Here is a 27,818-nt window from a genome sequence, read left to right on the forward strand (position 1 = left end):
TATGCTGCATTTGAAGTCTGATGTTTTTATACAAATTATATAATTAGTACTTAGACAAAGAGATCAAGAAAAACACGTAGCTTTTTCATTGTATAAGTGCAGATATAATTTTTAAGAAAAAGCTGGATTTCTGCCAAGAAAAAAAAGCTTGTATTAAAAATTATTTGGGGGAAAAGTATCACGTCCTGCTCAGGTTGTAAAATCCCAAGTGTTCATAAAGGTGAACGAAGAGCTGTGGAGCATCCATTAAACGTGTCAATCCTATTACAATGCAAACAGTAAACCATAATAAAAGTAAATATTAGCAGACTAAGTAAAACTTATTTTAACATAGTACCTTAAAAAATGGTATCTACCAGTTATCATGATAGCACGGCTTATTCATTATGCTTTATAAACAATCTCTCACGAGCCAAAAAGTATGACATTATACAGTCAACAATTACCAAGAATACAATGACCAAGTCGGTTACCACTGCTGACATGTAAGGGGCATGACCTTTTAATGCAATAAGAAAGCACTTCTACTGGAAATAACAATGATTTCCGAGCTGATATAGTAAGCTGTGATTCTGCAGAGATCACTAGTCTGCCCTATATACAGATAATGGCATATGAGATATACAAGAATTTTTCAGCACATTATCCACTTTGTACAATAATTTGTATTTCAGAAAAAAAGCCGAAATGAAGACAACAAAAGCAACTCCCCTCCCTCACAGAACAGCCATATCTTCAACTGCGGAGCCAGAGGCACTTCAGTTGTGAAAAGTAAACATGTAGCAGGAAGGCAGACCAGAGAATAAAAGCTCCGCACAGACAATGATAAATTGAAATTGCAAATTAAAAGCCTTCTCAAATTCCTGAAGCTACCTCAAAAGCTGGGATACCAGCCCATTCAGGAACTGCGATGGTGGCATTTGGATTCTAGGCACAAGCAAGAAGGGTTTGCTGCCAGCAGTAATGGGGTTTGGTGAACAAAAGGAGGAGGAGGAAAATACTACTAATTTTCTAACTTTAAAAAGAAAGCAAGCAACCAACAAACATTAGGGGGTTCCATATTTCCTTTAGAAGCACAAGCCTCAGGTTCAGCTGCCTTGAAGTACCCAAGGTTATCAAATTCAGAAAACAGGATAGTAATACAGCATATTAATCTATTTAATAGCTTCTTAAATGCTTATTTGGCAAAGGAAACAGTAAGAAATACACAGAATTACCTTCAATTTTCACAAACTTCAAAGAAAAAAAAAAAAGAGTATGGTCTAGACTACATAAATACCCATTACTGTATTTTTATTCACCTGATTAAGGATCATCTTAGTTTTCTGCCTCATCCAAAACCTTACTATTACAGCAAATCCATATCCAAAAAATTCAAATACTCACACACACTTTTCAACATCCCCGCTCGACATGACATCCTATAGAGCTTCCTTTCCCATCGCCCTGTTTTCATTCTTACGAGTCATCCAGTCTGCTCACTGAAGTGGCCCTCCCTCAGGAAAACATTCAAATGAGCTCTTCTATTAAATTAAAAAAAAAAAAAATATATCTGCCTGTAGTTGTTTAACATGCACTTGAGTTTCTTTTACAACAGGTCAATCCTTCAGTATTTAGAGGGAGCATGTTCCCATACCGCTCAATTATTTTCTTGCTAGAGAAGTTAACAGACCTCTGAAATGAAGGTTAACTATTTTTGACATACCAAATCAGTGTCTGAAAATATTTAGGACATCACTTCTATCATTAATTACAACATTGCATTTATACACATTCTACAAGTGTGGAATTTTGTGAAGAAAAATGACTTTGGGCTGAAACAGCATGTTTAAAAATGGATAGTATTATAATTCAGCAACATTAAAATTCAAGTGAGGAGAAAACCCCACCAACCTTAGCACTATGATCTGCCTTTTACGAACTTAAAAACTACAAAAGCATTTTATTGCAGGGTACTACTGTTAAAAAGGACGATCTGGAACAGAGGAAGGTTTGTGCAACCTTCGCAGGACTCACAAGCCCATGCTGGTTCTCCCTTTTCCTCTAGAAACAGTTTTGGCCAAGACTTTTCAAAGCCTATGAGGATGCCAGCACTGGAGAGAGGTGGGGAGATCTCCTCTTAGATCCCTTACCACTTCCTCAGCCCCTTATGTATATTTTTTTAAACCAAAGAGTTTAGTTTTGTGAGCTGTGACTCCAGATGAAGATGCCCAGAGATGTGCTTCCAGGTCACGACAACACATTTATCAGCCTACACTGGGAAATCCTAATACCAGGCTAGTCGGGATCATGGATTTATGCTCCGAGCATCATGTCCCTCTTACAACCAAGAATGGTTACCATGACCTAGCTGTACCACACAGCTGGAATTGGGACCATCAAAAACACAGTATAGCAGCACCAAGGAATAAGAGATCAGGAAAAATGCTTCCAAGGCTGTGACAGAAACAGGTAGCAAAGGACAGGGAAAACACCCAGCGACAGAGAAACCTGCTCTTCCATGGGTCGGGAAGAGAAAGGCAGTGCAATTGTCACAGAGCACAATCTGAACACAATCACAGAAAAGAAAAAAAAAGAAAAAATATTGTTTCTAATCAGAGGGGAAAAAAAAGTCAATAAAGCCAATTATCACTGCTTTGGTAGGCTTCCAGTCCGAAAAAGCAAATAAAATCTTCCCCTTTCATGTGCATGTGTTTTGTTTATAAGTAAAGGAAGGAAGATACATCCTTCAAAAACACCAACCAAACAAAAATATGTAAGTTCTTACTGTCAGCCTTACTCTCAGCCACTCATGAAAAGCAGCATCTTGTGCAATTCAAATGCCCTGGCAATAAGAGATTTCATTTCAATACTGCAGCTGGCAGCCTGAAAAGCATCGCCAGGCGGGTCAACGATATCTGAAATTCAACAAGCCCCTACACAAGCCTCTACGCGGATGTGCAGGACAGCCCGCTACCTTTCGCAGTGCTCTGGCGCAGAAGGACAGACATTTGTGCAATTATTAAGAAACCGATTAAGAACTGTGTGTCGCTGTTCAGCGTTTGAATGCTGGGGAGGCCACGTTCACAAACGGCGGCAGAAACAAGATCTCCAGTGTTTGCTTAATTCTTGTACTTGAAAGGAAGAGTTTCAGATGACAGCAGAAGAAAAGGGACCGATAATGCAAAGCAAGAATTTGTTGGTGAATAATTAAAATGTGAAACTGATAATTAAATATGCAAAGTACTTCCAGAAGCAGCGACGGATAGACAAAACCCAAATGTTGCATCTTCTGTAAACAAGTGTGAACACACAGAATAAATACATCCACCTTCCAAACCGGGATTTGACTTTCTAATCTCTTGTCTACAGATTTTGGATTCGCCTCTTTCTTAAACACACGTTCTGTGAAGGGTGCCTCTGCAAGATTAAGACAAGAAGTAAATATTTCAGCATTTAAAAAAAGAATAGAGGAAAACTTTTTGTTGCCCAAGTTTTCTTGAAGTCCTCAGAACACAGAAAACAGCTTCTGCTCCTGTTTAATATAGAGGATTTACCGGTTTGTAAGTAAACAGTGTTTCTTGTTACTAAACAGACAGCAGAGAGCTCTGACAAGCTCAAAACAATTCTAGGCACAATTTGTAGGGTTTCAGATAAAACAGGTGAAAGCAGGATTTGAATGGTTTAAAGCAGTTTGTGTGGGAGAGGAGAGAGCACTGCACACAATTTCATTATTACTTAAATATCTGTAGTACATAGGAGTAGCATGGGAAAGAATCCCATTGTGCTGGCCACTGTGTAAACAAGGAGCAAGAGCAATCTCCTCCAAAAAGCCCATCATTAAAGTATAAAATAGAAGATAAACAAATACTAGCACAAGGTCAAACAGAAGACAATTTACAATACCTATCAAAACTAATTTTACTTCTGTTGAACCCACCAGAAAACTCAAACCAAAGGTTTAAAGATAAACACTATAACTACTATCTTCCAGTCCTTATAAAACGCTGCTTGCTTCAGGCATCAGGAGTGGTTTTCAGAAGATGGAGGGTACCATAATCCCCATTTTTCCATACAGGCAAACAGACAACTAAACATAATTGCAGCAGGTTCCAGATTAAAATAGATCAGCCTTCAGCCCCTCAACACAATGAATCACCCTCAGCTTGAAAGATGGTTTTATAAAAGCAGACCCAGGCGGCTGGGGTCTATGCAGCAAGTCTATAGCATCGGCAAAATGCAGCGTGCTCACAGAGAAGACAAGTCCTCAGACACAGCAGGGCTCCTGGCACCTTTTGGGGGAGTTTTAGGGGAAAGAGGGAGACACAGACAGATCAGGATGAATCTTATATATACAAACTGACAAGGAGAGACACGCTGTGATTGATGCTGTATGTAATAAACACAATTGGTAAGAGTCTAGACAGGCTTTCAGTGCGTAAATATCAAATTATACGAAACATGCTGGAGGGGACTTACAGTAACCTCTAATTTTAAGATTCTACCTGAAGTTTAAAAGAAAGACAGTGATACCCTCCCTGGCTCATTCCCCAAACAGATTCTGCTGATTTGCCTAACCAGACAAATCAGATAAACCCTGCGGTTTATAAATACCTTTCAAGTTTATTCTCAATAAGTGAACTGAGAAAAGCCATGGGTTTGGGGTTTTCCTCCCCACCCCCCCCCGCCCCCCTACCCCCCCACCCCCACACCGAGGAAAAAGTGGGTGAGGGAGGAGAGGGTCCCTTTCCCCATGTAACCGTATTCATCCTTCTTACTCATAGCAAGCTACGAAACCGAGTCGTGCCCAGCACCGTCACTGTGCTGCCCTGTGGATGGCTGTTTTCTCCCTTGAGAACAACATAAAAATAGCTTCCCACTGCATTGTTCCCAAACATTTTTGCCTAAACAATTAAAACACAAAGTTAACTGCCCCAGCCACAATGCTCTGTAAACTCAGAGCCCCAGGTTAGGACCCTAACCTGGCCTCTGTATGCCCCAGCTCTGTAAACTCTTCACAAAAAGCGCATCTGAAACATCAATCCTTTATCGCTAATTTCAGAAATATTTTGCAATGATCAGTACCACAGTTAAACTCCTCATGTGCTTTGGTGAGGGATAACAAAACCAGAAGGCAAACACGATACAAACTGTTGATGAAAGTTAACCAAAAGATCTGGGGGTCTGAAACGGGGGTTTGATCTTTCACTCAACGAAGCGACCCACAACACAGGGAGAACTGCAGAGGGATGACTAGAATCGCATCAAGAAAACTCAAGTTGTAAGAATGAGAGATGCTTCCTCTCAAATCATTCATCTCAGGCGTGAAGATAAATCACCGTGGTTTTTTCGCTTGACACAAAGCCATCAGGTGTAACTCACCTGCCTCACAACAAGCTACCTCTTCCTGCCTGCATGTCTGTGATGCTCCAGCCATGGAAGGAAGTCAAGAATGTGGAAGAAATTAAATACTTCCCTGCGCAGCCTGCTCTTTGGGTTGATTCATTCCAAAAATTTGCTTCTCTCCACACCCCCCACCCCACCCCCCTCCCAGCCCCTTTCCTTTCTCTCCTTCTAAAGGCAAAACTTGGACAATGGAGGTGTTAGCAGACCCATCTGGAAATGCTGGAATTGCTTTGGGAGGTTCCCTGACGGAGAAATACCAGCACAACAGTGAGATTTGAACAATGGGAAACAGCATACCTGAATAGTTAGTATTTAAAGCAACTTAATACTTTCAAATCTCCTTATCAGAATAGTACTGATTTTCTTTTCAGCCAAAGCACTTAAAACACACACGCTTCAACCACAACCAGCTTGAGGGCACAAAGTTACATGCGTGCCAAAAGGTTCTGGTGAAAAACTACCAAAAACACCAGCAAAGGCTTGTGGACCAGCAGCAAAACGGCCAGCTTTGCTATGAGCACTTCCATGGAGCCTATTCACCACGTTGGGCCAAAAGCAGCACTGTGTGTTTATTTTATTAACAGCAAGTTCATTTATCTTAAGTATGTCTGACATCGTCATCATTCAACATCAGATGCCATTCTCCAGCTCTGGTCTCCTCCCCTCCTTTGGGCTTCCAGTAAAATTAGACCTTGAATTAAACTTCCAGTAAAATAATTACAGTTGGCAGGTATTTTTCAACACTGATTTGGAAGCCAAGAAACCAAAGTAAAACAAAACAAAACCAAATTAAGCATTACTCAACTTTTCTCAGAAACATCTTGTTCTGCAGATCACGGATTTTCACTGGTGGATGGTTTTGCTCTACCACTATTTCACATGCTCTATGAACTTCACAAAATCATTGGCTGGACAGCTTACTAAACCCGAGATAAAACAGGGGGAAAAGTATCTTAAGTCCTTCAAAACAACAACAACAAAAAATGACAACCAAGAGAAAAAGACCTGCTCAAAAAAATGGATTTTTTTTGTAGAGAAAACAATGAAAAGAAAGAGGAGAGCAAAAAGTAACGATGACCTAATCCTTTTCCAAAGCACATCTTTCACTGGCTGCTGTGGCTGGCTTCAGAGGCTTTCTTCATATCCACAGTTTGCGGAAAAAAAAAGGCACTTGGTCTCAGTCTCCTAGCCAAGAGATGGACACCTGGGGCTGGACAGGAAAATACTGAATTTACCTCCAACCTACTCAATCTTCTCCACAGCTGATAAGGACACAGCACAAATTGTTACTCACAGTTTCTGCACAAAGTAGGACACACTTATTTAAATTCAAGTAATGTAAATTCTCAGTGAGGCAACCCAAATCTTCTCCATTTATACTGGCAGCTCTCTTTTTAAAGAAAGCTCCCTTGTAATCGGTTGGTAACCATTAAATCATGTTGATCTGCATGTAAATATAGCTTTCTCTTGCTAAAAACGGAACTTCTCTTTGCAAACCCAGAGGATACACTGTTTCTAATAAATAATTTCAAAGCTTCCCATACATTTACCATAATTCCCAATGGTTCATTTCTTTTTTGTTAGAAAATGTTTCTTATTTAGGACATACTACATTATTTTGATACATGTCAAACTGCAGTCGAATACAACACTTCACCCCGATTTCTGCCACGCTGCTTCTAAAACAAGCCCTGCCTGGAAGACTTTGGACTGTGCAGATCTTTAGGAAATCTTCTGCACAGGACAAGACCAACATCAAAAGACAGAAAGGACATATGTTGAGTGGTTTTACTTCCAAGTCTTTTGGCTAAATACCCTCCTTTCTCACATACTACCCTTGAGATCTCACTCCTCGTTACTCCATCACGAGCTCTGAGGGCTGAGAGATACAGGTGCCCACATCCCATCATTCAGCTCTTCCTTGCTTGGAGACGAGCATGTAAAACTACTGTGCTCACAGTGAACAAGCCTGGAGCAGGACCCCTGGATAGCATTTTCCTTTAGGAAGGAATTGCCATAGTACTGTTTCTTCTCATCCAGACAATCCTTTCCAAAAGTTTTAGAGTTTTGCGCTCAAGGGTTCTTTTTTTTCCAGTTGAAATGTGAAACCAGAGAACAGCAAAAAAATTAGATGGTAGCCCTGTCTCAGTTTCCTCAGATGCCTGACCAAGGCTGACACTGTTCTCAGCACTGGGAAGACACCCTCCTCCCGCCAAACCTTCACGGTGGACTCATTAACTGTGGTGCTCTTGATTTACGGGTTGACTCATTTGAGCGTCAAAGGGCACTGCTCGTTCTTGGCATTATGCTGCTCTTGAAGAGGGGTATGTTAGTGCTACGTGGAAGAGCCAAAAGTGCATCTGCATTGACCACCTGGCACCTACACGAAAGGAGCACGCGAAACATCTGATGAATCAAGAGAGTCTCCCCAAACCTTTGGGACAGGCTCTGCGGCTCTGGAAGGGCAGTAAAGTGGTAACAGCCTTTCACATCCCGTATTACATTTTGCCATATAATACAGCTCTATTTTTCCAGCAATTCCATGGGGGAATATGATGAAAAAAAAAAAAATCACTCCATTAATTTGAACAATATGTGGGGAATGATACAAGGATAAAAAAAATAAGGCTGAAGGAAAAAGCAGCAGCTTTCACGTGCAGAAGCACAGCACACAGGAGCCAGAGTCCTTCACTTGATTCCTAAGAAGCCTCTATTACCATCATCACTGTCTTTTGCACGCAAATGATATGATAACACACCCTTTAGATAATTTAGTCCATATATACTATGTAGGTGCTTGCTACAAGACTAGTGCCAGTACCCAGCCAATACAATGGGCATTCTTTCTACTTTATTGCATTCAAAAATTGTAAAAAGAAGTCACAGAAAAATTTGACAAGAGAGAGAACTCCACTTTCAGAAGTATTTTAGTCGTTCATCTCCGGTTGATTTTTCGCCAGAAGCAAGGCCACCATCAGAAAGCTGTTTGCTTCTGGCATTGCTAACTCAGCACTCACTTTATTCCTACACTTTATAATTCCCCTTTCCTGTTTTTGTACTCGTTGCTGCCTTCGGAGGATGATGAGTAGGGGCAGGAGGAAAATCAAGACAGGAGCCCTCAGCTTTCTGAACAGCCACCTCAGGAAACAGAGCGTGTAACAAATGCACTGAAATGCTGATCTTTAATTTTTAGGTCAGTTAGCCAAAAATGTGATGTATAGAAAGGAAAAAGTGACATCCTAACAACCCCTGAAGTTTCAAAAACAACAATCCTAACCATCCAGAAAAAGAAAATCACACCTACCACTTCTCCTGTCCATGCCTAGCATTTCTTTCTCGTCCCACACTCTTTTAAAAATACAGGATCTTTAACAAAAGCTGAAAAAGATTTGACTGCAAACATCTTTTGCCAGCACAACTCTCAAAATTACCTAAGGGCTTAAGATACTCAGATGCTTTAACTAATAATTGAACAGGACACTGCATTTTGTAGGTGTCTGAGACCTTTGTTAGGTTTATTTTTTTCCCCACATATACATAGTGAAGTGGATGGATCATTCAGGAGATGAGTCACTACTGAAACAACAGAATAAATTCCCATGAAATGTTGTGGGGTTTGTGTTTAAAATTCTCCAGCTCCTTTTTTGGAGTATTTGGCAAGGCTCTGGCAAATGCTCCTCCCACAGAAATCAAATGGTGATTTTATTTGTCAGTGAAATAAATCTAGAAGTGCTTAAATATTCATTTCAGCCTCCACTTACCTTCTGCTTCAAGTCTGCTCCCTCCCAAAGCTGACAAAGGAGAAAGGAAAGCCACCAAGAGCAGGGCAACTGCTGATACCGAAAACACAACCAAGATGGGTTTCCAAAGCTCCAAACCACAGAGATGTTCAAGCAGATTCACTGCTGTAGCTGCTTCACGCTTCTGAAGCTCACACCAGACAAAGTGCTTGAATATATACAATGCTTGAATGTTCAGATTGGCTTTCACTTCTAAAGGGTTCGGCAGCAACATCTTTTAGCTAAAGGCCAATTAACACGTTTAGAGGAGGAAGGGGGAAAGCGAAAGTTAAGGGTAAGCGAGTCCTTGGTGCACAGGGCAAAGCAAAAGGAGCCAGCAGAAAGCAAACCTAAGCCCTAATGCTTAGTGCTGCCATGGTCTATCCATGCTACACCCACCTGCTTCTCCAAAAATCTTTACATACCTATACATGCTTCCTTAAGCCCAGACACCACAATAATTACCGTGATCCAATTCAATTTGCACATAAATCACTAATTAACTCAGAACACAGAATCACAGAATGGACTGGGTTGGAAGGGACTTTAAAGATCATCTCATTCCATCCCCCTGCCCTGAGCAGGGACACCTCCCACCAGACCAGGTTGCTCCAAGCCCTGTCCAACCTGGCCTTGAACACCTCCAGGGACGGGGCAGCCACAGCTTCTCTGGGCAACCTGGGCCAGGGGCTCACCACTCTCAGCATAAAAAATTTCTTCCTAATAGCTAATCTAAATCTCCCCTCTTTGAGCTTAAAACCATTACCCCTTGTCCTACGGCTTCCCAGCTTTCCTGGAGCCCCTTTAGGGACTGGAAGGGGCTCTAAGGTCTCCCCAGAGCCTTCTCTTCTGCAGGCTGAACCCCCCAAGTCTCTCAGCCTGTCCTCACAGCAGAGGGGCTCCAGCCCTCGCAGCATCTCCATGGCCTCCTCTGGCCCTGCTCCAACAGGTCCATGGCCTTCTTGTGCTGAGTAAAAGGTACCAGAACTGGAATTGCATGTAGTGTCTGTCTGCCACCAACACTAGCCTCAGGGGCATCGGGGGACACTGGATACTTATCTGGGCAGCTGGCCTGTGCTGCAGTCTGCCCTACTGTATCTTCATACACACTGTTACTTTTTAAAAGCTGCAATATATTAATGTTATAAATATACTTTCAATTATCACTTACACCTTATGCTAAGGACACTTGCGCCTTTGATCAGACTCACTTTTCAGAAGCATGTGCATTTATATCATTGCTGCTCTCACATCTGCACAGAGTATATAATTTCTTTTGCATCAGCAGATACCGTGACTAAGTAGCAGTAAGAGTGAAATGGGTATGGTGGCAATCAGTGTTTTGTGCAAGTCACCTTACCCACAGGGTTTCGCACAGTCCCGTGGTGATGGGTGAGCAGGAGAAACAGGTGGGGAGCTGCAGATGGGTATCTGCGGCCACAAACCCACATCCAACAGATGCGCAGCAGATGGCCATCCACCACCGACTCCAATACCCAGTCAAACACCATTTTGTGTCACTAACAAGTGGTTTCTGTGATGAAAAAATGTATGTGTATGGACACACAAATAATCAGTGGCTTCCATTCACTTAAAATAGAATTCACTTAAGGAGAACCTTTATACAGGTATTTTCTTATAAGTTTGCATTTCTCTTTTGTTTTGTATTTTTGCTTCTGTTCACATCAAATGAGTAAAATTATATTCTACTTGGCCTACAAACCATTCACTTATTAAAAAAAAAAAGCTGATGTGAACTTGTTTGAAGGACAGAAACACAGAAAAGAAACAGCAGAGCTCTAACCATTCACTAGAGTCACTCCCAGCACAGAGGCATGACTGAAACCGCAGATCCTACTATTTTTGTCATATAAACTGAAAGCAAACCTCAGCCAGGTCTAGTGGTAATTAAAACCAAGTACGGGGCTTTGAAGGAGGGCATGCAGTCACAGGCTGCAGGACTGTCACTCATCTTAAAGAACAGAAGCATTTCAGGTGGCTGGATATTTCAAATGCTTTATGCTCATAGAGGTGCTGGTTAATCACTTCTGTCATTATATGCTGTCCTCCGCTAAGGGAAGAATCTGATGGAGAACAGAATACATTGTTAATTTACTATAAAAGTTAAATTTGGATTAAAAGAAGTGGTACTCTGATTGGCTGTGCGTAAGGCGAGGAGGGAGGAAACATGAGAAAAAATGCTACTTGCAGACTTTGGGGAAAAGAGTGCAATCTTAAAAAAAAGTTACCAACTCTAAATGTAAGTTAATTTCTCTACTGGCTTAAGAGAGACTAAAAATAAGGGGTTTTACCAAAACAAATCATTAAGTATATAAACATGAAAATGAGTTTTCACACTAGCAAGCATTTTGTACACCACAGTCACTGAGTAATAACATGCTATGGCAAGTACACTCACATAGTGCTCAAAATTCACTATTTCAATTAGGCAGTGAGTGCCTTAACAGACGATAATCCATCATTCCTTGGAGACTGCAAAAATACTAGCACTTCTTTTAGCACTCATCTGAGAAGACGAGAAAACACTGTAAAAGAAATGAAAGACAGGCAACCCCCCCTTACAACCCAACAGAATAGTTGCTTCTTTTTATGAATGGGGGAAACACTACAGTTTCACTGAGCGCTGTGTTTGTCCCCGTGTGCTGCATAGAACTGGCTTACATTTTATACCATTTCACACACAGGAAACCAAAGGACAAGTAGCACAGCACCAGCAAAAGAAGGCTCCACCTCTCCAGCCCTATGCTCTTATATGTGTGGCAGAAATAGGCTTTTTTTTTTTTTTTTTTTTTTTTTTACAGCAAATTTTCATTATATTCTCTGCCTTCCAGAACTGTTGTTATCCAGTAAGTTCAGCGGGGGATGTATAGAAACAAATAAAGAGGCAACTTCTCCAGGAAGCCTGCAGCGGAACCTCACGGTCCCCCAAGACATTCTATGCAGACCCCACCAGCCCACACAAGACTTTAAAGATGAGCTGACAACGCAGAATTATTCTCAACAACTACATCGGGTTGGACTAAAGGTCCATTTCATCCCGCACCCAACAGAAACCAAAAGCAGCACCTGAGAAAGGGTGCAGGAATACAGATCAAGTGAACAGCGAAACACCACGTAGTGCTCTCTCGTACCCCAACCCAAGTACAGGGACAACCTTCTTTTCAATTCAAGGTGTAACTACATTTGTACTAAACGCAACATAGCAAGTCAACATAGACTGATCATCATGGCACAGTGTTGCCTCTCAGGCTGTCCTGGCCATTTCCATGTTTCCCACTCACCCTTGGTTGCTCCTCTCCACCTTGTGAGCTTTGGGAAGCCAACCTCCTTGCCGGAAGTCATGACTGTGCTTTCCAGAACGACACCTGTTCGCGTCTGGAGCTTCCTTGCACCAACATAACACAGTTACTAATGTGACAAGGGGGAAAGTTAAGAAAAGCAAACCAAAACAGGAAACTGTGTTAGTGCTGGCAAAAGGAAGCTCCACAATAAAATAATTTTGACTTACAAATGAAGTCAACCAAGCTTTTTTAAGTTTAAGCTTTTAGCATTTTATATATTTAGAAACTCTTTAAAAATGTAAAACCAATAAAGAAAACATCCATGAAGCAACTTTATGTTGCCTAGGACTTTGCAGATACTACACACACAAACTTCCCCACTCAAAACCAGCAATAAAGCACTTAGTCTTGGATACGAGGCCCTGCTGCAGCAGGCACACTGCCTTACCTCCATTACATCTGCTGGTCTACAAGATAGCTCCTGTTCTTTGGTGTCCTGCCAGTACTTCTCCTGTCAAATATACTGTGTGCCAACCCAAGTGGCAACATGAAACGCCGAGAAAATTCATGCTGGTTTGGGTTTTGCAGGTCTGCTGAGCAACACAAGACGGTAAGGGAGGTGGACATAAAACAAATACAAAAGCCTGGATCCTATAAAGCAGGCACATCAGCAGGACTATTAACAGTAAAAGCTACTGAAATCACGAGAGTCAACGTACTCCCACAGCCAGTGTTTGCAGGGTCAGCCACTGCCCCCTCTTTCTCAACAGCACATCAGCACCACGATGAGCATATGGTTTCTTCATCAAGCCCCATCCCAGGTTCAACAAGCAATGGCTCACCCATAAAACTTCATCTTTGCCCTTAGTTCTCCCCTAGAGACATACTCCCGCTTAGCTATAGATAAGGTACCATGTTGAAATGGATTTTAATCAAATATAATTTTTTTTTTCTTGTTGCTGTTGCTTTGCCATTTACGCACTTGTCTATTGGTCTGTCTTGCAATTTCAAATACCAGAGTACAAATCTGCATTGCTGAGAATCAGGGAACTAACACAAGTGGTGATTATTTTGCCATAACATCAGTTATCTAAGTGGTTTGTGGTAGCAAGAGAGAAGGTTTGGGCAACAAACAATGGGTGCATACAGACGTTAGAAGAAATACTGCTCCTAAATGGAATATTAACATTTCCAGCTGGAAATGACAACAGGAAGAATCAGCGAAGTGCATTACGTAAAATCACTCCAGTTGTGAACTGGAATATTTACAGCGTTTTTGACTGATTTAATGTTTCAGAGTTGTAGAAAAACCCTAACTGCCAAGCAAATTCCTTCCTTCCTCTTCTCCCTTGCCCATAGCTAGTGAGATTGCTCCGCAGGATTCAACTGGTGAATCTCCTGGGTGAATCCAGCCCAACTGTACCTCACCCATTAAGAGAGAAGGGTGCACAAAGACCCAGGCACTACTCAGTGCCTCCCACAAGAGCCTGGAGCATCACTGGCATTGGGGGGTGACCAGCCCAAGACCCAGCTTTAGGATGTGGCACCCCTGGTTAGAGCCCACAACCAGGGAGCAGGCTCCTTGTTTTAACAGGCTCATTTCTTACATTGCTGCCTCTAAAAGGAAAACCAATATGAAGCCCAGCATCCTGCATCACAGGCTATGGAAAACGGCTCTGGCTCTGACCCTCTGGCTCAGAAAGCTTTCATTCATAATACACACCACATGAAGAACAGGAGAAGGAAGCATTTAATCACTTCTGCCCCCTTGACCACACACCTTGAGATAGTAATGCAAAGTACACGTGAGCCCTTACGCAATTTCCTTTTCAACAGCTAGTGCCTTTTGGTTTCATTAGTCCATGTCTCATTTTATCCTCCTCACATTTCCAGCCTCGTGCCATCAGCTGTTTAGCTCTTCACATTTCATCTCCAGCCCTCTACCTTGCCACCTCCTTGTTTAATACATTTACGAACAGACATAGTATTCTTTCTCTCCATACCATTTCTCTGCGTATTGATACCAGCTCTTGATGGCAATGACCCAGAAACAACACGCCCAGGCTCTGCTCCTACCCCAAACTGAAAAGAGCTGGCCAACCTCACCTGCACAGAAAGTGCTATGAGACAGCCCATGCAACATCTCCTTGCTGGCCATCATGGTGGCCAACCATTACTCTGAACTACTTTAATTTTTGGTCCATGTTAAACCTGAGGTGCCTGTAGCCTCCAGTCTGTCTGAGGTAGGTAGAGGCTGTGGGAAGGGATGGGGGGTGGTGGGGAGTTGAGGCTGGGGGACAACTGAAAGCCAGTTGTCCAGGGTAGCTGTACACCTTCTAAAGAGGGCAACTGGAAAGCCAGAAAGACATGTTTTCAGCTTACTTTGTCCTTTCACACATCTGTGATTATGGCTTTAATGGTAACATAAAGCCAAAAGAATCCTTCTTCTACAGCATTTAACAGTATTCAAGAGCACTGTGCCTCTAAACATTCAGAAGCCAAATCCTAGACTTACTAAATAAGCTCAACAGCAAAATTCTCTGTGACTTCAGCAATACCCAGTTTTGGCCCCAGGGTACTGAATGCAAGCACACAGGAGGGCTAAAACTAATCTGCACTGATATTTACATAATTTTCCTATATGTAAACAAATTAACACAGACGCAATATTTGATTGTACTTCTGTCTTCCATGACCAATGAGTCAGAATTGCTTGTTTATAGTTATTAGCAATATAAACCTGCAATCAATCAGCACTGTCTTCACCCTGCAGAAGCAGGGAGAGCATAGCTACAAAAGCCATCAGGAAATAGCAATGGACTCCCCAGCACCAGGACTGAAGTGGGAGCATTAGTACTTGTCATAGACAGCAACAGGAAATGCTCCTCTTCATAACTATGAACTTAAAAAGAGCATTTGAAAAGCAAATCTGTTATGAGAACAGAATTAAGCTACTGAGGTTCAAGTTGATCAAGGGATTTAGAAAAATAATCCAGATTTCACTCTATTAAAAAACAAACAAACAAACAAACAAAAACCAAAACCCAAACAAACCAAAAAACCATTTCAAAGCTGAGAAAAGGGACCTGTTTTTATTTTTCTGATAACAAGGCACAGAACAAGATCAGAGTCCTACCACACTGCATGCCGCAAAGATAGCATGGCAGCTGCAGAGAGTCTGAACGGGCAGCTCAGTCCCAGCAGCTCCACAGCCATTTGGGGAAAAGAGCTGTGGTCTCCCAGCTCCCACCCTGCTGCACCATTCATTACACCATGCCATTTTTCTCCTATTCCAGCAATATCTGGAAGTATATACATTTTTTTCCTCCTTACTGCATGCTTTGAAGCTGATTTTCTGGTGCATGCTTGTCCTCCTTTATACTTCTTCCCAGTATTCCCTAAAACTTTCCTTGCGGGCACTCATTTCATCTAAGTCTTTCTGGTATAGATGTATAACAAAGCAGCAAACAGGATAAAAACCAGAGGCATTGCTAAAGGCAGCCGCATACAGACCAAGGGCATACTCCTAAATTTCCAGTTAAGTACAAGGAACACAGCACCTTAGACTGCTGTAATTTCCATCAGTTTTAAACTTTGTCTTAGAGTACCTCTGGTGACTAACCAAACGCTCGAACCTACTAGACGTGCTGGCTAATGACCAGGTAGGAATGATGAACTGGGACTGGTACACCAGCTTGCAATCTGTACCACCAAGAGGCATATGTTACCTTAAGGGCGAAAGTCACTCCTGCCTTCTGTTTTCCATCTCTTCTTTGACAATCAAATAGAGATGCAAAACCAGACACACAGTCTGATGATACGGAAAGGTCCCTGCATCTCTTCCAACACAGTTTCTTTTTTTTCCCCTCAACACCGAGACCAGATCAGCATTCCCATAGACAGCACCCCAGCTCATCTCAGTTTCCACGTGGAACAGACCTTATGGATACCGAGCCTAACTCATGGAGTTTGACTTTATTGGCACAGAAACAGCAGACTGTGAAGCTCACACACTACTTTTTTTTTTTTTTTTCCTCCCCACACCCAACCACACTCAGTATTTTCAAAGCAATAAAGCCATTTCAACACAAAACACAATTCAGGCATGTTCATGAGATGTCGCAGGAGCCAAGCAGCACGTAAAGAAAAAGAATGGAAAATTATAGGTAGGGAAGACAGGAATGGGAAATTCAACACCTGAAAAAGCACAAAGGTCACCAATTTACTCATTAAGAGAATTCATCAGCAAACAGGACAGCAAACAGTGCGATTCACCAGGCAGGAACCATCAAAGCAAAACCAAGAAGTCTTCAGGGCCACCTCCAGTCTTACTTGTGGCTTTTACTCCTGAGGATATTCAGTCATGGCCAAGATCAAAAGTGGAGCTGATCTCACACACTCAGAAAATCCACAGCAGATTTTTTGGGGCTAGTTTCCTTGGCGTGGTTAATTCACCTGGGATCTTTCATCCCACCTCTGCCTCTAACAAGCACTGCATTAAAACCTACCTCCTGCTTGCAAGGGACCATGTCTTGGGAAGCAGCTAACACTGATTATGGCCAAAACCAGCCTGTTCTGTGCCTTTTCAAAGCATAAGCCAATGCAAAAAATGCCCCAGAAAAGATAACTACAAAGATAAGGGTTGTGGTGGCAACAAATTAGAATGGAACTAGATGATCTTTAAGGTCCCTTCCAACCCAAACCATGCTATGATCCTATGAAACAGCAAGCGGGTTCTTCATGTGCTTTCCCAGGATAGGGATAGCAGTAGCTCTTGGGAGAGCAGGGTGGAAGAGAAGGGAGGAGGTATTGCCATTAGGATTCTCCATCACAATCCTTTTACATCAGTAGGGTTATTCCTATACCTGAAATAAAGTGCTTTATTTCCAAATCAGGTGTTCAGAGGACAGGTGTTTTGCACCTTGGGATTTCTTTTGGAGACCAGGCAGGAGGGAAAAGCCAGCAGTAAAACAACTACTTGCCTTACTCTCATTAATCATAACAGGAGCAAAGAAATTCCTCCTTGTGTACTGCAAGCCAACATAAACCCCAGAAAAACAAGAGTCCTCGACCTGTTGTGCTAAATGAACATTCTCGGACCTTCTTCTTTAGTCCCATGCTGCTGCCCAACCTGTTCTGCCTACAAAGGAAGGCCAGGGCAGGACCTGGAACGGTTTGGACCAATTTTTCACCCAGCAGCAACAGCACTATGTGCTGATTCTGCCACATTTACTATTTCTTCAACCTCAGCGCCCTCAGAAGACCAAACCCCGCAGGCTTCGCGCAGCCAATCTTCCCTGACTCGACAGGAACGCCATCCAAATCTCCACGCTGGCGTGCAGCGCGCGTCTATCCGCAAGAGCGGGATCTCTGCTGGCAGCCGCCCTGGCCAGCGGTCAGAAGCACAGGGAGGGGAGAGAAAGGCTATGTGTTTGTGAACACCCTCCGCAGCCGATGAGTGGGAAGGGAGCTGGGAGGGACTGCGTAGGCAAGGCTGGGGCATACATCCTTAACTACCAGTGTCACAGTGGCTGAATCAGCGCTGGGTGGATGGCTATTTACTGCTGACACAGACCGGCAATAAATCACTACCTTTCTGGAGCAATGAGGAAGTTGCAGGGGTGACTGAGTCATCCTCCATCCTGACGCCATTCCAGGAGTGGAGCCTTGTACATCCCCTGGCTTTTGGGCTGTGCCTGTGGCCCAAAAACAGCTTTTAAGCCAAATCCTGCAGTCATCATTCAAAGCTGAAATGCTTTATTTACACTCAGCAACAATTCATGTATGTTTTTGACACTGCTAAGAGTAACCAGCGCTTAAATTATTTGCTTAACAAAGGAGTCTATTTAACTACAAGAGTTACACCAGTATGCAATGTTTTCTGACCCACATAGAAGCTAATAATTTGCATTTTATGGAACCACTTTGCATAGACAACCCATCTTAATGGCCAACAACGCGCTGTACAAAAATTAATAATGGAAAAGCAGTCATCAGCATGTTATTGGTGTTACAGGTAACTCACAAACCTCTTTAGATTGTAGTATTAAATTTCTAACGACCTTCTGGAAAGCTGTTTGCTTTGAGAGCCTTTTTTTAAGGCATGAGCTCACAGAACACCAAGCCATTGCGGGGGAAGTACATGACAGCTACCCAGAGTCTGTGGGAGAGGCCAGGCAAAAACCCCCGTCACAGAGATGTCAGCCTGATCCCCCTCTGGCTGAAAAAGGGACTTTGACTTCATGAACCTCCCCTCTCTCCAGGCAGTCGCTTGACTGGGCTCCTCTCACAAATTTCTGCCCTAATGCCAGATTAATCCTACTTCATCCAGTCTCCACGCATCTAAGAAGCTCCAGCTTTTTTTTCCCCCCTCTCAAATCATTGGCTTTTAAACTATTTCTGTGTCAGCACCCAAGCATTTGCTGTGGATGAAAAAAGACTCAGAGACTAGCACAGAAGTATAAAGGCAAACAAAAACTACACCACGAAGACTGGGATTTTCATAGTCTTAGGGAAATTGGGTCCCCTGAATCCCACTGAAACTCAGTGAAGCGTCAAGTGCGTAATTTTCCATTACGTTTGTAAAAATCCCCAAATAAATGTACAACTAAACGTAGCTTCACAAGGCTGAGCATTTACTATTCTCCTAAATGCTGTTACTAAGCCTGAGGCCTCTTATTCCATTATTATTTTTTTTTTTAGGAAATAGCCTTACTCTTGCCAAAATGTCAAAGATGCAGAATGCTTGTTATAGGAAAATCCACCTCAGTCAGCTCCTGTTGTTGGGGAAGAACAACAAACAAACCCTATATTCTGAGCTGACAATCATCATGATCTGCCCATTAGTGTTGCGTCACTCTTCACCGCTCTGTCACACTGATGGAGTCTGTCTGTTTGTGTCGGGGATGACAGTCGTTCCTCGCTGCTGACGTCTTTGCTCAGGGCTGTGCCGCGGTCCCTGGTACACAATCTGCTCCAGAACATGCAGACTGGCTGTTGCCATTTCAAAAAGCTCTCCTAGCATATTTCTGCAGACTGAAACAGGAAGATTTTGGGCATCCCGGGGCTGATTTATCTCTATGTGAACGCCTGCGGGTGTAATTTGCACAGATCTTCCAAACAAAACATTTTCACTGTGATAGCAAAGGCAAACTCCCCCAAACTCAATTTGTTTGGTGATTAATTAGTACCCTCCACTGCAACGTTTGAGACAAAAGAAAGAAGCACTCCCCTCCTCCCACAGGCATCAAGAGTTTTTAATCTCAAAGATATACGTTATCTGACATGACCAAAGCAGAACGGATACAGCTTCCTCTTATTTTTCTTTAAACACAGGAAAAACAACAGAAATTATCTCAGAAGCTTGTTCAATGGGAGGTTTTGATTTTCATTTCAGCAGTACTGGACAGACACTTTTAAATGATAGGTTCCAACACCTGAAAACTAGCTAGTAATTTAAAATCAAATCATAAGGAAAAAACCCAACTACGTCTATAAGAACTTTGAGTGGTAAGAACAACAGAAAATAGAAAACCCTGGTTGCCTTTTCTTTCACCTGCTAATAAAACAAGTCCCTAAAATAGTCATACGAGTTCCTCCTCCACACATTTCTATGGGGAGTGAAGGGGAGAGCATCCAGATCTGCTCCCCTGGATTCAGTCTGGCCTATTCAGTAGCTTTGGTTCTGCTATTTCAGATTCCTGTAAAAATAAAGGCTCAGAAGAGAAAGCTGAGCCCCTGGGCATCCACCAGACCGTAGCCACTGTGCACACGTAACAAGCACAACTGCCCTGGAATAAAAGGAACGGTACCCTGTCCTTCAGCATCACATGGCTGCCCACCATCAGCAGCCCAAACCACATCTTTAAACGCCCTACTTCAGACGATGCTGAAGGCGGCTTTGTAGTGACGGAGTGCTGTGTAAATCCATCTGCAATAAAAGACCAAACTCCTGCATGTTTTGTCGGTACATTTATTGCACAACGGCTGCATTCCCTTTAAGATGCAGCTGAGATGAGCAGGCCTGTAGACAAAATTAAGCAGAAGGATCCAAACTGGGTATTGCCAGAAGAGAGAAACATCTTAGTCATCCCTTAAAGCTGAAATGGGCTTACTGCCCGTTAACAGCCCTCAAAAAGACAGAATTTGTTTTGTTTACCAGATGATTATTCCCTCAGACTGTTTTCTAGTGGAGATGCGCAAACATCCTGTATTCAGAACTTTGGAAAATTCATTTTAAATTACTCTTCAATAAACAGAAAGGCGAACTTAAATAAGACAAATTTCCTAGGAATGGCACACCAACATCAGCTCGTCCTCTAGAAACGTGCGAAGTTCAAAGAAAATGCTACTGCCACCATAAGAAAGGCAGGGAAAGCAATGTGTTCCTTCCTCCGTGTCTTCCTGCTAAAACAATCTCCCTGCTCAATATCCTAAATTGCACAGGCTCCACAAATCTAATTAGCCATAAGTCTAAACAGCAGAGTCTGTCAAACATGCATAATCACATTAAAGTTGTTTTGCTTGTATTAATAAAAACTTGGGATGGGATGAGATAAAAACCCTAAGGAGAAAAGTCTAAAAGGAAGTCCCTCCCCCTCACTGAATAAAGAAATGTCTTTGTGTGGATAAACTCTTCTACTGGGCAACCTGAATAAACTTTTCCTTGTTTATTATAAAAGCACAAGTTCACCAAGGTCCTTTTATGTCCCGATGTATGAAATGCTTCCAGCTACGACGTATCATTTCACGGCATCAAAGGGGCGAGGCTATGGTATTTATAGATACATATTCAGGGCTAGAATTTTGGTTAGCAACAACATAGTTACGGCCTCAACACCTAACATACACTTTTGGGAAAATGCCCACCTGTATATATAGATCCTGGAATTTTTTTCCTATCAAATACATATTTCAAATGAACTTGCTTTTTATCTTTTTCCAAACTGATGCATAAAGTCTATTACTTTCTGTGAGAGATACAAAGACAGAAGAAAAACAAACTGAGGCCACTTCCATAGTAAGAGGAAAGACCCTGATGCTTTCAGACATGTTCACTGGGTTTGGGGTTTTTTTTATTAGTAATAGCACTCAATTCTCAAAAATAGGGCCTCAGTTTTACCAAGCACATGCCACACATTGAGATGAATCTGTAAATAACTCAAAACACAGACAGACAGTACTCAACAAAAGAGAAAGAATGGGTTTTTTTGATTCAGATAACAAATTAAGAGCTCATAATGGTTTAAAAATCTATTTCTCCAAACTGCTAATCTAGAACCCTGCCTAAAGGCCATTCAGAACTGGACCAATACTCCAGTCAAATCACCTGGCATTGGCATCTCTTCAGAATTACCTTCCTTTGAAGCAAGCAACAGCAGACATGCAGGCAAGGGATGCTGTTGGATTAACTCTTGTTGCAGAGATCTTATCCATATGCATGTATCGTTGTTGTGTATAGCATCATTACGTAACTGCCTCTATTTCTAAAACAAACAGAAAACGTTTGTCTGGTCACTCTCTACCATTATCCCACCCATATAAACCAGTAAACTGAAATTCCACCCACTTTAAACATAAGTTTTACAGGCTTAAGGGTGAACTAACAGTAGAAATTACAAGATGAAAATTTTCTGTTTCCTTCACCCATTTTTTAATCAATAGGATTTCAGAAGCTGCCATAATAACAAATAAATTACCAACCTTCAGAGGGCTTCTTTTAATACACCAAAGGCAACTGCTGTTACCATCCTACAGTCTAGTACAACAAACTCTGTAACCCAGGTGGCCCCTGTAGCCCACACAGACTCCTGGACCATCAGTACAAAAGCAAATACTGAAGGTCAATTCACACTCAAAAGATCCTGCTTCCCCGACACATAAAGGAAAAGTGGAATTTAAAACACAGCTTTTTAACGCCAGCCTATTCCTGAAATGGTCCGTGATGGAAAGCTAAGCTAAAGAACGATTCAGGGACCGAGTCATTGTTTTTACTGCATGATGCTGCCCTTATTGGAATATGTATTTCTTAACTTCAAGCTTTTTAATACAATTTTTCAATTCTGTTCCCCACATCCTCAAAAATGTTGCACCAGATACCTTGCAAAGATTTACTTTGGCAAGAACTTCAGACAACACTGCTGAAGTCACTCTTTGGCATACAGCAATTCTTTTGTAGTCTGAGTTGTTCTGAATCAAGACTTACTGCAATCTATGTACAGGATGTATAGCTGCAGAAATCGCATCACTTCTTGTATTTAAACTTTTTTTTTTGCATACAATCACCTAAGTGCCACAGTCGTAACAGTACATATCTATGAAAGGCGACGGTAAACGGGGCTGGGAGCATACCTTACTACAAACACGTAGCAGTTATCTTTATATACATTCTAAGACCTGTTAACATCCCCATACACAGTACTTTTCTGTGTAAAAATCTAAAAATGAAGATATTCTTCCAGAATTCAGACAAAATCACAGGGCAAGCACTTCAAATGGCAAGATGTAAAGCAAACAAAATAAAATCCTTTCCAGAGTGCACAATTATACCAGAAGTTCACAGACACTGGATGTTGTGAACACTAGTGCCGTAAAGTTTTTCAAAACAAATGAGACATTTTTCAGAGAAGATAATCCATCATCAGCTATTAAACACAACCACCTCAATGGAACTGCCAGCCCAGAGATTTCCTAGAGCAATGACTGCTGGAAGGATTTACCAGGAGGAGGATAACCCTGTAGTTAGAGTTTTCCTAGGCACCTGTAAGTGGCCCCACCAGAAAAAAAAAAAATACTGAGCTAAACAGATCTCTAGTCTGACCAAGAATAACTGCTCTTACTCAGTTCACAAAATTGAAGATGACAAGATACCACACTATTAATAAGCTGGAGCTGAAGCAGACTAGTACCAGTTAAAAGAAATAGTCTGAAAATTACTGATTGCATATTACATTCCACACCACCTACAATAATATGGCCTTGACAATATTACCTATTTCCAAAAGTACCTCTTCAGATTCCAGTATACCGAAAATGTGCTTGTGTACATTTAGTCACAAATGTGTTATACAGAACAAACATCAGCCAGTAGCATAGTGATATATATTCATAAGCGCCTGTGAAATCCCTTTGCAATTAGATGCCTGCTTATATAGAATGGAACACAGTCAGCAAGGAACTAAGTAATAATAATTAAAAGAAAAAAACCTTTCTGGAGTATTTTTGAATGTGTATCCAAAATGTACTCCTGTTCCGTCATCTTCTGCTAAAGGACAGAAGAGCAGCATCCTCGAGGGTACCTCACCTTTCCCAGAACGAGAGGAAGACTGGGTATTAGGAAAAATTTAGACTGGATATTAGGAAAAACTTTTACACCGAAAGGCTTATTAAGCATTGGAACAGTCTGCCCAGGGAAGTGGTTGAGGCACCATCCCTGGACGTATTTAAAAGACAGGCAGACATAGTGCTTAAAGATATAGTTTAGATTAGTGATGATTTTTGTCAAGTGTTGGGTTGATGGTTGGACTGGATGATCTGAAAGGTCCCTTCCAACCTAGGTAATTCTATGATTCTATGAAGGTTGGAAGGGCTCAGGCTCCACACCAACATGAAGGCCTCTGGAAAACTGACTGCCAGGAGTCCGTTATTCCTCCTTTCCCCCAAACACTTGATGCCACTGCATACTATAATAACAGTGAGCATATTTCACGCTATGGTATTTTTAGAGCGAGGTCCACTTCCCAAGCACCAGAGCCCAGGCAAGATGACTGCACTGGAGATGCTGTCAGGGGTCCGTGCAAGGCCCTGCGAACACAGACACAGGAGAGGTCCCTGCCATAATGCTTTTATTTGAAAAGCTTCCCGTTAAGCACTGGTCATCTTCCTAGACCCAGTGCCTGCGCTGCAATTAGCGGGGAGCCTGCACAGCACCCCAGGCACTACTGGGCTGGGCACAAAGACGTTTGCCCAGGCCTTTGCTTGTCAACTAAATGAAGCTGAAAGTAAGTTCGTCCACGCATGCGGGCAGCACCTACCGCACCAAAGAAGCTCCCAGAGTACAGACAATCAATAGTAAGTACATTATAATCCTGAGAAGTTCACCAAAAATTTATTTACTACGTTACTGTATCCACTCACTGTGTCCAATATTTGCAATACGCTCACTGCAAGCACACCTCTCCGATATAAACAGTCACCCTAATCCATGTTGTTATATATATATCTCATTTGTTTACCCAAAGTTGAATGATCATTTCAACCTTTGTTAATCTGATTGCATAACAAACTACAGCAGCTTTAAATAACCAAGCTGCTCTCTCCAGCGCAGATTAGCTGAAATCACTCATTTCAGCACCCTGCTTCTTTTAAAGAACAAAATGAAACAGGTAATGGAGAAAGAAGAAAATAAAAGCACCTGGTCACTGCTTTCATGGCCAACTACCGTACAAGTCACATCGCAGCATGCAGATGCAATGTGGTAACTTCACACCTGGTGCAGGCTGCAAGCACAAGGTAAAGCGAAATGTTTTCAACTGCTGAACAATATTGCGCAATTAAAGCACATTCTGCTAGATCATATTCACAGCTCCAGCACAGACTATTAAGCAAACTATACAGCATGGATTTTCAAAACAAGTAATTGCACGTATATAAACAAAGGCCATAATTTACATGGCAGATCTCATAAAAGCTTATCTACCGCACAACATCACACCCATAAATTACAACTTAAAGTACCAGTGACAAACTGCTCCTGCCCTCCCACCCCAAAACGAACACCATTAATAGCAAACACTGCTCATCCATGCCTGCGTAATATATAATATAAATAAACACACATGAAGTACCTCCCAAGGCAGAGTAGTATTTAAAGATTCTTCAGACAATGAGAAGATTTATAATTATTATTGTATTGCATCATCACAAAGTCTTAAACAAATCAAGCTGCCTCATTATACAACGCTTAAGATAATATAAGGTTAAACAACATCAAGCAGTATCAGTGCACTTCACTTGTACCAAAGGGTAAACATCCCCAGCCCCATACACGGGAGATCTTCAGAAAAACGAAGCCTTACGGCTAGTATCAAACAGCAAGTTAGAAAAGCAAAATCAACACACATGTATTTCTCTGAACAGACTCAGGACCAGAATTTTTCCATTGAAATCCAACCAACCAGAGCACAGGGAAAGCGAAGGGCAGGCAAACAGGAAACAGAATAAGGTGAGGAACATGTTTCAGCATCTCTTCATTTTAGCTCACCAGTCCCTGATCAGCTCCTGAGAAATCAAGAGGCAGTATTGGGGGCTAATACTAAACCACCTATTGATCGCAGCTGGCTTCCTACAGCATGCAACAAAATTCATCCTCTTGACTGATACCCGCAGTGGCAGCCTCATCGCAGAAGTTACAGATGAGAGAGGCATCAGCAAATGACTCTCTAACCAACACGTATCGGAATACCTTTGTAATGGAAAGCAAGCTAAGTATCTCTGCTCCAGGCACAAATATCTGCTCCTCTGAGTCCATAGTCACCCACGAATCTGCAACAATTATCCCAGTGCCCATAGGATGTGCCTGCACCAGGGGATACCTACACAGCAGGCCCTGCACCAGGGAAGAAAGAAGCTCCACCGAATCTGTCCACACCAGCTGGGTCTGTGCCGTCTCCATCACACTCAGCCCGCACCGAATTCACCATTTCTGCCTGTTATTACGAATCTGACATCACATCGGTGCAAGCACAGTCTGACATCTACAGTTAACTCGGTGATGGTGTAAGCGCTGCCTGGCTTACAGGCATTTGGTGTTGCAATACGCTTGCTGCTTAACCCTTGAAAGAGAAGATAGATAGATAGATACACACACACATACAAAATCTGCTACAGAAAGCCTCGCAGTGACTGGCTGCTTCTCCATGAAGCCAGCAAACCTGCAGCCAGCGGAGGGAAATGCAGCAGGAGACACCCCCCCGTGTCGTCCCCCCCCTCCGCCTCACTCCACTCTTGAGCCGCGGCCACGCCAGCAGCCTCCCAGGCAAACAGATGCCGCTCAGCCCCGGGCTTGCCTGCCCGGATGGGAAAAAACCTTGCCCACCCTGCTGCCATTTCGCCTCCAAGCCGCGACCGACCTCCCCCAGCCGCGGGGCGGGGGGGTGAGAGGGGTCTGGCAGCACTTGGCGAACTGCGGAGGAAGGCGCCCGCTCCCCGTACAAAGCCCGTCAGGGTCATGAATAAAACATCGCCCAGAGGAGGCGGGGGGGATACGGAGAAATAGGGAATAAAAAGGCCAGGGGACGCGGCGGCGGAGGGGGCTCCCCCCGACCACGGCCCCGAGCAGGAGCCCCGGCCCACCGGCCCAGGCCCGGGCCTTCGCTGGGGAAGCGGCGCCCCCCGTCCCCCCGCCCGCGGCTGCCCGCCCCCGCCAGCACCCGGGGGACACTCACCTCAGGAGCCGCCGCTGGGAGCGGCTCCCCCGCCGCGGAGAGCCGCCGGCAAGCGCCGGGCGCGGCTCGAGCCCCGGGATGGAGAGGACGGGGAAGCGCGGGGAACCGGGCGGCTCCAACTAAGTGTGCGAGCGCGGCGGCAGCAGCGGCGGCGGCAGCCGGGCGCGGAGCAGCCTCTCCGGGCAGCTGGGGCGGGCCGAGGCGGGGAAGGGGCGGTGCGGAGCGGGGGGCGCGTCTGGCCGTTAGGGCGGGGAGAGGCCGCGGAGGAGGAGCCTCCCGCGCTCCGCCCGCCCCGGCCCGCCTTGGGGGCTGCGGGGGCCGGGGGGCCTCTCCGTCTCTAGCTCCTCCCGGGTGAGGCGCCGAGCGGCGCCCCGAGGCCGCCCTGGGCGACGGCGCCGCGGCCTGCGCGGCGACGGCGTCCGCTGCCCGCCGGCGGCCCCGCTCCGGCCCTGCCTGCCGGGCTGCGAGGGGCCGCGGCGGCGTTACCTCAGGCGGCGGCGCTACCTCAGGCGGCGGCCGGCACTGGGGTCCCCTTCCCGCCCTCGCCTCGCGCCGGCCCGCGCGCCCTTCCCGCCTGGAGGGGCTGAGAGACCCCCTGTCACCCGGGGCCGGGGGGCCGGGGACGGAGGCCCCTTTTGACAGGGCAGGTGCAACATTGATTTGGGTACCGAATAAGACGTTTAAAGATAAGAGCATGCCCTTATTTTAAAGCACGGGTCTCATAACTGCCCATGAAACGGTTGTAAATCAGTATGAAAAATGTGCTCTTTCGGACGCTTTGTTTCAAACATAGGTGACACGCAAGGATAACATTGTGTCATCTTTATATAGCCGTTTTGGAAATCCTGGGAAAAAAATTCTCACTAGCCAATTTGTCCTTTTCCGTTGACTGTTAGGAATGAAGTCGC

General features: G+C 43.6%; 1 protein-coding gene across 1 annotated transcript in view; it reads right to left on the reverse strand.

Annotated features, from left to right (window-relative positions):
* The window catches only part of C8H1orf21 (chromosome 8 C1orf21 homolog), a 118,186-nt gene extending 91,079 nt beyond the window's left edge, over positions 1–27,107 (reverse strand). Inside the window, exon 1 of the mRNA XM_054211608.1 lies at positions 26,911–27,107. The gene's annotated coding sequence lies outside the window, so the exon portion shown is untranslated. The remainder of the gene's footprint in view (positions 1–26,910) is intronic.
* Positions 27,108–27,818: the final 711 nt, after the last annotated feature.

Source organism: Rissa tridactyla, chromosome 8, assembly GCF_028500815.1.
Source record: "Rissa tridactyla isolate bRisTri1 chromosome 8, bRisTri1.patW.cur.20221130, whole genome shotgun sequence".
Taxonomy (NCBI): Eukaryota; Metazoa; Chordata; class Aves; order Charadriiformes; family Laridae; genus Rissa; species Rissa tridactyla.